General features: G+C 43.7%; 1 pseudogene; it reads left to right on the forward strand.

Annotated features, from left to right (window-relative positions):
* The first annotated feature begins 7,332 nt into the window (after positions 1-7,332).
* Positions 7,333-9,664, forward strand: LOC129462963 (small ribosomal subunit protein eS6-like; annotated as a pseudogene).
* Positions 9,665-9,903: the final 239 nt, after the last annotated feature.

Consider the following 9,903-nt stretch of genomic DNA (forward strand, 5'->3'; position numbering starts at 1 on the left):
CAAACAAACAAATAATAAGCAAGGAAGTTAATTCCTTTTCCAACACAGGCCTCCTCAAAGTCACTGTGTTCGTTGCAGGCCATCTAGTGGATCCACGTGGGAAAAATGCCCAGCGCCGAGGAGGGGGAGGAAGGGGAGGAAGGGGAGGGAGGGGAGGGAGGGGAGGGAGGGTAGCTGTTTTCCCAGGTGTGGACAGATCGGGCAGGCTCTCTAGACACACGACGCCGACTTAGGGTCCTGTTGCCTCACAGGAGGAAGAGTTGCAGGTTCCCCAGCTCCCAGCAGCTCCCGGGTGCTATCATTCCACATTTCCTGGGGAGATGATCTGGCCAGGCTCTTCCTGGCGTGGGTGTGTGGGAACCAGCAGGGACTGGAACGCAGTTGTTAACATCTACTTATGAAACTGCTTAAAGCTGGGGGCTCAGTGAAAGGCACGACTTTCTAGCACAGAAAACTCCCCACAACTTCCGTAAGCTGAGGTGCCAACATTACAGGCTTTTATTCCTTCGCCAACCATTCATTTAGTCCCCTGCCTACGAGCAATGCTGCGTGCATTCTACAGGTGGCTCTAGCTGGGGCTGAGTCCGAAGTAGAGGAAAGAACTTAGTTATGAAAAACCAGTAAATGGTAGATGGCAATGAGATGAGCATGGGGCTACTGTACAACAGAGAAGCAGAGAAGGGTCCGTGGAGGAGGTGGAATTTTCTTTTTCCCCATAAGCTTAATTTTGGCTTTATTTAAACAAATTGATACATACTTATAAAAACTGATAAAAGTAAAAAATGAATAGTTCCCTCATTCCCCTATGCACTTCCATTCCCAACAGGTGACCACTGCTTAGAGTCGGCTTGGTATAATTAATTCCAGGAGGTAGATTTTAAACTGGGTCTTAAAGGATGAGATTTGGTCAGTGGAGGGGGTGGGATAAGAATGATGTGCTGGGACTCTGTGGAGTGGGAAGAGTTAACTATAGATGGACACAGTCTCATTATCATTGTGAAATTCTAATTCTCTAATATCTTCAGGTCCCTTGAGTTTCTGGCAGCCTTCATCATTAAAAAAAAAGAAAGAAAAAAAGGAAAAAAAAGGAGGAAAAAAAGAGTTAATTCATTCCAGAGACCTGGGTTCCCTCAGTTTTTTATTTTTTTTATTTTCTTCTTTGGTTTGACCACTGAGTGAACCCAAGTCGATGAATCATAAGGCTTCACCTCTTGAATGTTCTATTGCAAGACCTTTGACTTTCAGAACTTTTTGTATTGCTTTCAGATCCTCAGGCAACTCGATATTTTCCTGCACTCCCTGGCCCTTGCTGGGAAGGGTGGCATTTACTTACCTGTAATTGTGGGGGACTTTTGCTATGCAGAAGCATGTACTTAACTCCCAATTCAGTTACTCACAGCTTCATTCTTTGTAGACCTCTGGACTAGTTTCTATGCTCTTCTCCCAGGCAACCTATACTTACCTCTGTCAGAGTACTTAGCAATCCATATTGAAAATTGCTATTAATTATTTGGCCATAGGCAGACCACAAAGTCCATGAAACCTGTCTACTCACTGTGGTAGGCTCAGTGCCTAGGAGCTCAAATATTTACAGAATGAATATATGAGTAACAAACAACCAGCATCCTAGAGGAAGTCTTCTATTGTAGGAGTGGCTACAGAGTAAGTACATTAGCCACTGTGCACAAGGGATAAATGGATAACTCACTGCCAGCTCAGCACTGCTCCCCACACAGGAAGTCTGAGGTTGGCCTCCTTTGTTGATGTCCGACTCATTTCTTCTTGAGGAACATTAGAACGTTCTGGGATCACACTGCTTGGTGCATGATACACATTCTCCCCAACCCTTTTCCTCCACCTCTTCCCCAGTCAGTGGTGACTCACAGTCAGCACATGCTACAAAATCATCCTTCGCACATGGATGGCATCACTCCATGGCCTGTGCTTACTTCCCCCTTCTGGAGCCTCAGAGGAAGCCAGCCTGCTGCACAGTGTGGACAGCCTAGCCACAGGCAACTGCCCCAGCTCCAGGGTCCACACTGACCCCCTAATCCACATTTCCTGTTTCTCTTTTCCTTAACTCTTCAGTTTCTTGATGTCCTCCTCAGCCTCCTCATGTCTGCCTCAGGTCCTCTGAGCTAGTCAGGAGAGGCTAGGTGCTGCTGCAATAACAAGCATCCCCCAAATCTTAGTGACCTTATACAATAAGTTTGTAACCGTCACAGGTCCATTGCCTGATGTGTGCAGCAAGTCAATACCCCAAGACATTGGGTCATAGCAGAGAAAGAGGTTTAATCATAGAGCTGATGAATAAGGAGATGGGAGAAACCCTCAAATCTGTGTCCCTGAGGAGTTAGTGTTTTTAAAGGTCTCAGAGTGGGCTGAAGTGTGGAGAGAGTTGATTGGTAGAAAAGTGCAAGGTGAAGTCATGGGACAGGGAGAGGAAGAAGCTGTATTCTCATGATAATTTTGCTTCTCTGTGGGGGTCTTCAAACTGGTTGGTGTCAGTTGTTCCACTGAAATTTGGGATCTGGAAAACATCTTCAGGAATTCTTAAACAAAAGCGTCTGACTCTAACACCAGAGATCCTATGTATAGGAACAATGGGGATGCCAGTGGTTGCTATCCAGTGCTGCACGACTTTCCCTTATAAGGAAGTGGGTCAAAGACAGCCTGATACTGGGTGCGGTGGCTCACGCCTGTAATTCCAGCATGTTGAGAGGCTGAGGAGGGTAGATCACTTTAGCCTGGGAGTTTGAGGCCAGCTTGGGCAACATGGTGAGACCCTGTCTCTACAAAAAATAGTTTAAAAAATTAGCCAAGTGTGGTGGCATTTGCCTGTGGTCCTAGTTTCTCGGGAGGCTGAGGTAGAAGGATCACGTGAGCCCAGGAGTTTGAGGCTGCAGTGAGTCATGATTATGCCATTGTACTCCAGCCTGGGCAATAGAGCAAGACCCTATCTCAGAAAAAAAAATAGTGCATCCTGATTAATGCTTAATTATAATTATATTTCTATCCAGAATGCTTGTCAATCATATGAGGATGGCGTCAAGCTTATTTCTTGCTGGTCCTACATGTCTAACATAGGTTGGCAGGGGATTTCTACAAACACTTAAGGACCCAGGTTGATGAAGATTTCTCCACGCCCGAGTCCCTGATCACTGTGGCACGAGAAGAAGGCAATGCAGCAAATTGCGCACAAGCCCCCAGAGCTCACATTTCAGGGCCACAGCAAGTCATGTGGCCAGGGCTGATTTCAATGGGTGCAGAGAATTAAAATTTTACCATGAACCAGAAGGAGAAAAGAACCGGAATAGCTGTGGATGGTTTAGTGACTACAGCCTCTCCTCTTACTGACAGTGTGTGGGGATCCGTCAGCCCTCCTGACCTTGGCTGTCCTTTCTGGCTCAGCTTGGCTCGCTCCTTCCATTTTAATCCACCCACGGGTTGCAGGGGGAAAAAAAAAATCTCTCTGGCTGCAGTAACCAACCACTACTTCCTGCCAGAGGAAGGAATCGATCATCATTCATGGGAGATGAGAGTCATGTTATTAAGCAAAATTCCCAGAGAATTCTCAAACACTCACTTAAGCCTGTAATTTTTACTCAGCCAGTCAGGTAAGTTCCACAAACATTTCTCAAGCCCGTATTATGTACCAAGGACCCTGGGAGTTGCTGGGTTATACATTTTAACCACACACAGTCCCAGCTCTGAAAGAACTCTGATACTAACATGCAGGCAGGCACATTCAAAAACCTCCCAAGCAAGTCTTGCCTTTGTAGGGGTATAGATGGGGCCGGAGGAAGGCATCCAAGGGGAGCCAGTGGGGAGAGTCAGCATGCGTGTCTCAGTTCGAGCTCAGGAGCCGATAATGTTCTCTTCAGCAGAGAAGTTGCATCCAGGAATCTTACCATTGCCCGCTCTGGGCAGGCAGGATCAAAATGCATCACTTTCAACAAACCAAGGCCTTTCTGAGAGATGCCAGTGAGTGAACGGTCTTAGCATGGGTTCAAGTCTCAGCTTCTCCACTTGCAAGCGAATGGCTCTCTGGGCTGTTTTCTCATCTCTAAAATGATGTTTTTGTGAGGATTAGATGAGAGAATGTCTGCAAGGCACTCAGCATAGTCTCCCGAAGGTAGTGGGCAGCCAGGAAGCATTTTCCTCTGCTGACATCCATGAGGTATGTCTGAGCATCTGCAGTGGGTGCCCAATGTACTTGACACTCAGAGTGGATTCCTTTTTATCGCACATACCCCATTTACAACAAAATGTTTTTAGTAATAATCATTGTATTCGTCCATTTTCACACTGCTGATAAAGACATACCTGAGACTAGGCAATTTACAAAACAAAGAGGTTTATTGGACTTACAGTTCCACATGGCTGGGGAGGCCTCACAATCATGGTGGAAAATGAAAGGCACATCTCATATGGCAGTGGCAAGAGAGAGAATGAGAGCCACGTGAAATGGGTTTCCCCTTATCAAACTATCAGATCTCATGAGACTTATTCACTACCATGAGAACAGTATGGGGGAAACCACCTCCATGATTCAATTATCTCCCACCTGGTCCCTCACACAATACATGGGAGTTACGGGAGTACAATTTAAGATGAGATTTGGGTGGGGACACAGAGCCAAACCATATCAGAAATGCAATGACTAATAATAATGGCCAGACTAATGCAGTTAAAGTTCCCTTTTATTGAACTTTGTATATATAATCATGAGAGTAAAACTTAAAATATAAAATAAATACCCACTACAACAAAGGAAAGATGCAATGGATTCAAGCTTTTTAATTACATTAATTTTTTTAATATACAATGAGGAATACCATGTACTAAAAACTGGTCTTTTGGCCAGGCACGGTGGCTCATGCCTGTAATCCCAGCACTTTGGGAAGCAGAGGCGGGTGGATCACCTGAGGTCAGGAGTTCTAGAGCAGTCTGGCCAACACAGTGAAACCCCCATCTCTACTAAAAATACAAAAATTAGCTGGGTGTGGTAGTGCATGCCTGTAATCCCAGCTACTCGGGAAGCTGAGACAGGAAAATTGCATGAACCAGGAGGCAGAGGTTGCAGTGAGCCGAGATCGCGCCATTGTACTCCAGCCTGGGAAAAAAGAGTGAAACTGTCTCAGACAAAACAAAACAAAAACAAAAACAAAACAAAACTGGTCTTTCATGGCCATGAACAATATTATAGTTGAACAGCAATTGAACAAAAAGCAAGATGCATAGAAAAAATGCATTTCAATTTTAAATATTCACATTTTCAAATATTTTTCAAATTTAATAATGTATTTCACATATGAAGAATTTGCACATAACAGAGATATTGTACTTTCAGGTTGCTTTGTGTTTCACAGAAAGTTTACTATCTCTGTTACGTGCAAAGTTTAAATTTTAAACGTAAGTCAAAACTCCAAGTGATTCCATAGAAGGGCACAATTGCAGTAACTCAAATTCTGTTTCTTTATCTTTACAGTCACTCTATCATCAGTGTTCATTTCAAACCTACTACTTAAATGGAGGAATATGTAGTTCCACAGAAGATGAGACACGAACTTAAAGTGAACTTTCTCAAAAGGAACACAAAGCAAACTTACTCTCCTAAGGAACAGATGTAGCTGAGTCCATGCTAATCCAGGGCCAACTGTATAATTGCAAGTTGTCTGAATTAACTTCCATGTAGTGTACAACATCTATGAAGAATTGCGGCAGGCAGAATTCTAAGGCAGTCCCCAAGATTTCCAGCTCCTGGTCTACAAGCATCTTCTCCATCATCGAATCAAACATTAATATAGGGGCTGCTCTGAAGGACTTTGCAGATGTAATTAAGGTCCGAAATCAGTTGATGTTTTAGGAAAATTGTCAGGTGGGCTTGGCCAAATCCCACAAGCCTTCCCGATCTGGTGCAGAGATCAGATACGTGGGAAATCAGAGATCTGAAGCATGAGAACTATTTGACCCATGTGGCTGGCTCGAGGATGGAGGGGTCATGAGGCAAGGAATGTGGGTGGCCTTAGGAGCCAACAGTAGCCCCAGCCAGGAGACAGCCAGCAAGGAAATGGGAACTTCAGAACTAAGACAACAGCAAAGATCTGAATTCTGCCAGTAATAAGGATGAGCTGGGAAGTTAATTTTCCCCCAGAACCTCCAGGTGAGGACTCAGCCTGGCCAACAACATAACCTCAGCATTGTGTCCCAGAGCAGAAAGCTCACTGTGCCACACTGCACTAGACTTCTGACCCATAGACCTGTAAGCAACAGGTGGGTTTGTTTTAAGCCACTAAGTTTGTGGCAGTGGGTTATGCAGACACCGAAAATGAATACAATGGAGAAGTAATATGAGTATGTTAAGGTTAATGCAAATAGATTAAAAATCTACATGAACTACAGCCATTGTATAGAACTTAAAATAAAAAGATGTTTTTATAGGGAGGAAAATTTTATCACTGACTTCGTTTAGAATTGCCAAAGCACAGTGATAATTAAAAGTGGACTTTTAGTCAGTTTTATTATTACTCTAAAATTCTTTAAGGACAGTGGCCCCAACTCCCTACAGCTGAGGGCTGCTCCCTTTGCTCTGCCCTTGGTAAGCCCCTGGAACCCAAACAGAGGAAGAACCTTCTAGCCCAGGCAGCTATTTAGTAGCAGAGCAGAAACCTAATCCAAGGCCCCTTGACTCCCAGCCCTTCCTTTATTAGGTGGCCCTTCATTAAACTAAGGCTGCACGTGTGTGGGGCAGAGTTGTGCCAAGTCTTCTATTGGTTTTCTGATACAATTCTTTGTAAGACAACCAGCTAGAATCCACTAGGAATCACTAGCAAGAGGCTGCAAAGTTTTGTCCAAAATGAACACCTAATTGATTGAATACTACCTCAACCAAAATGGGGCCGTGGAGATTGTCATCTGTCTTAGTCTGCTCAGGATGCTATAACAAATACTATAGACTGTGTGGCTTAAACAACAGAAATTTATTCCTCACAGTACAGTTCTGGAGGCTGGAAGTCCAAGATTAAAGCACTGGCTGATTGGGTTGCTGGTGAAGCCTCTCTTCCTGGCTTGCAGATGTGGCCGTCTTCTCACTATGTTCTACATGACAGAGAAAGAGTGCACTCTGGTCTCTTCCTCTTCTTATAAGGACACCAGCCTCAAGATTATGAATTTGGAGGGGACACAAGCATCCAATCCATAGCACCATCCTCTGCCTCTGGGCTGGCATATGATTTCAGACCTTTTGAAGGAGCTGCTATTTTTATTTTATTTTTTAGAGAAGCTTTTTTAAAAAAATTTCAACTTTTATTTTAGATTAAGGGGTTACACATGCAGGATTGTTACACGGGTATGTTGCATGATGCTGACGTTTGGGGCATGATTGATCCCATCACCCAGGTAGTGAGCATAGTACCCAATAGCTAATTTTTCAACTTTCACTCCTCTCCATCCCTCCTCCCTCTGTAGTCCCCAGTGACTTATAAATGAGAACATGTGCTATTTGGTTTTCTGTTCCTGTATTAATTCACTTAGGGTAACAGCCTCCAGCTGCATCCATGTTGCTGCAAAGAACATGATTTCATTCTTTTTTTATGGCTGAGTAGTATTCCACGGTGTATACAACACATTTTCTTTATCTAATGCAGATGTGCTATTTTATGCAAAGGACCTTGGAGATCTCATAGGTCTCCAAGACAGCTGGGTTCTCAGAGCTTCTTCTGTAGTCCGCCAGTGGCAATATCACACATCAGGTTTCCCATTCTGAGCACATTCTTTCTTGCTGTGTGATATGGTTAGGCTTTGTGTCCCCACCCAAATCTTATCTTGAATTGTAATCCCCAGGTGTTGAGGGAGAGACCTGGTGGGAGATGATTGGATCATAGGAGCAGTTTCCCCCAGGCTGTTCTCATGATAGTGAGACAGTTCTCATGACATATGATGGTTGTATAAATGGTGGTTTTTCCTGGGCTTTTCACTCTCTTTCTCCTGCCACCATGTGAAGAAGGTCCTTGCTTTGCCTTCCACCATGGTTGTAAGTTTCCTGAGGCCTCCCAAGCCATATGGATCTGTGAATCAATTAAACCTCTTTCCTTTGTAAATTACCCAGTCTCAGGAATTTCTTTATAGTAGTGTGAGGATGGACTAATACACTGTATTTCTTCTAATTAATTAATCACACTGGACATGCAAGGGTCATTTTCCCACTTGCTTCAGGGACCACGGAGCAAGCTCCAGAGTGTCAGAGGGCCTGGGGCAAGCTGGCCACCCCACACACAGCACAGGTCCACAGCATATTTGTATTCAGAGATACTGTGGCCACATTTATTGGTATTTCTGTCACAATTCAGCTTCAAGGCAGAGTTGTGGTTTGTCAGTTATATGTAGTTTGAAGGCATTTTCCATTTAGTTTATAGATGTGTGTCTCAAATCTGTGAAACGGGTGACCCCTGAGATATATCTCTGGAATCCTAGTTTGAGAGACCCTTTCTTAAAAGTTAAGTGCTGTATCTCCCAGTGACAACTGTACCAATGTGTTCCAGTAACATACAAAGATGCAAACTGTCAATGAAATCTTTGGGCAATGCCTCGTTTTCCAAATAATCCTGACTATGTTGCATATTCAGTCTTTTTCTGATTACTGTCCATATAATAATAATAATAATAATGGATAATGTTTGTGTCTGTTTTTCTCCTCTTTTGGGTTCTTATGGCTGATCCCAAAGAATGAAGAGCCCACATGGCCCAGCTTTTATTTGAATCCCTCAAAAAGCACAAAAAAGGGGTCCAATTTTATAACCTACACCAGCAATTCTCAAACGTTTTGGTCTCACTCTTTAAAATTATTGAGGGCTGTTTTTCGAGGCACCTCAGAGGCAATCAGTTGCTTCAAGAGGAAGCTGAATGTCTCCTTTCTAGCTGTCGACTGCCAGAAGCTCCTTGAAATGGATGAGGAATGCAAACTTTGTATTTTTTATGAGAAGTATACAGCCACAGAAGTTGCTGCTGACGCTCTGGGTGAAGAATGGAAAGGTTCTGTGATGGGAATCAGTGACAGGAATGACAAACAAGCTTTCCCATGAAGCAGGGTGTCTTGACTCATGGCTGGGTCTGTGTACTATGGAGCAAGGGGCATTCCTGTTACAAACCAAGGAGAACTGGGGCAAGAAGCACGAAGCTGTTTGCAGTTGCATTGTGGATGCCAATCTGAGCTTTCTAAACTTTGTTATTGTAAAAAAAAAAAAAAAAAAAAAGAGGATAGAAGGATATTCCTGCACTGACTGATACTGTGGAGCATCATCACCTGGGGCCCAAAAGAGCTAGCAGAATCTACAGACTTTTCAGTCTCTCTAAAGAAGATAATGTCCACCAATCTGTTGTTAAGAAAGCCCTTAAAGAAGGCAAAAAAGCTGAGACCAAAGCACCCAAGATTCAGCTTCTTGTTACTCCATGTGTCTTGCAACACAAATGCTGGCATATTGCTCTGAAGAAACAGTGTACTAAGAAAAATGAGGAAGTGGCTGCAAAATACGCTGAACTTTTGGCCGAGAGAATGAAGGAGGCCAAAGACAAACTCCAGGAACAGATTGCCAAGAGAGGCACACTGTCCTCTCTGTGAGCTTCAACTTCTGAGTCCAGCCAAAAACGGGATTCTTTTGAGTAACCAATAAATAAGACTAGACTCCCAAAAATCAAATAAAATTGAGGAACTCAAGAGTTTTTGTGTATGTGCCTTCCATCTAATGCTATTTACTTTATGATATGGTTTGGCTGTGTCCCCATCCAAATCTCGTCTTGAATTGCAGCTCCCATAATTTCCACGTGTTGGAATTATGGGAGGGATCCAGTGAGAGATAATTGAATCATAGGGGCAGTTTCCCCCATACTGTTCTTGTGGTAGTG

Source organism: Symphalangus syndactylus, chromosome 14 (assembly GCF_028878055.3).
Source record: "Symphalangus syndactylus isolate Jambi chromosome 14, NHGRI_mSymSyn1-v2.1_pri, whole genome shotgun sequence".
NCBI classification, from domain to species: domain Eukaryota; kingdom Metazoa; phylum Chordata; class Mammalia; order Primates; family Hylobatidae; genus Symphalangus; species Symphalangus syndactylus.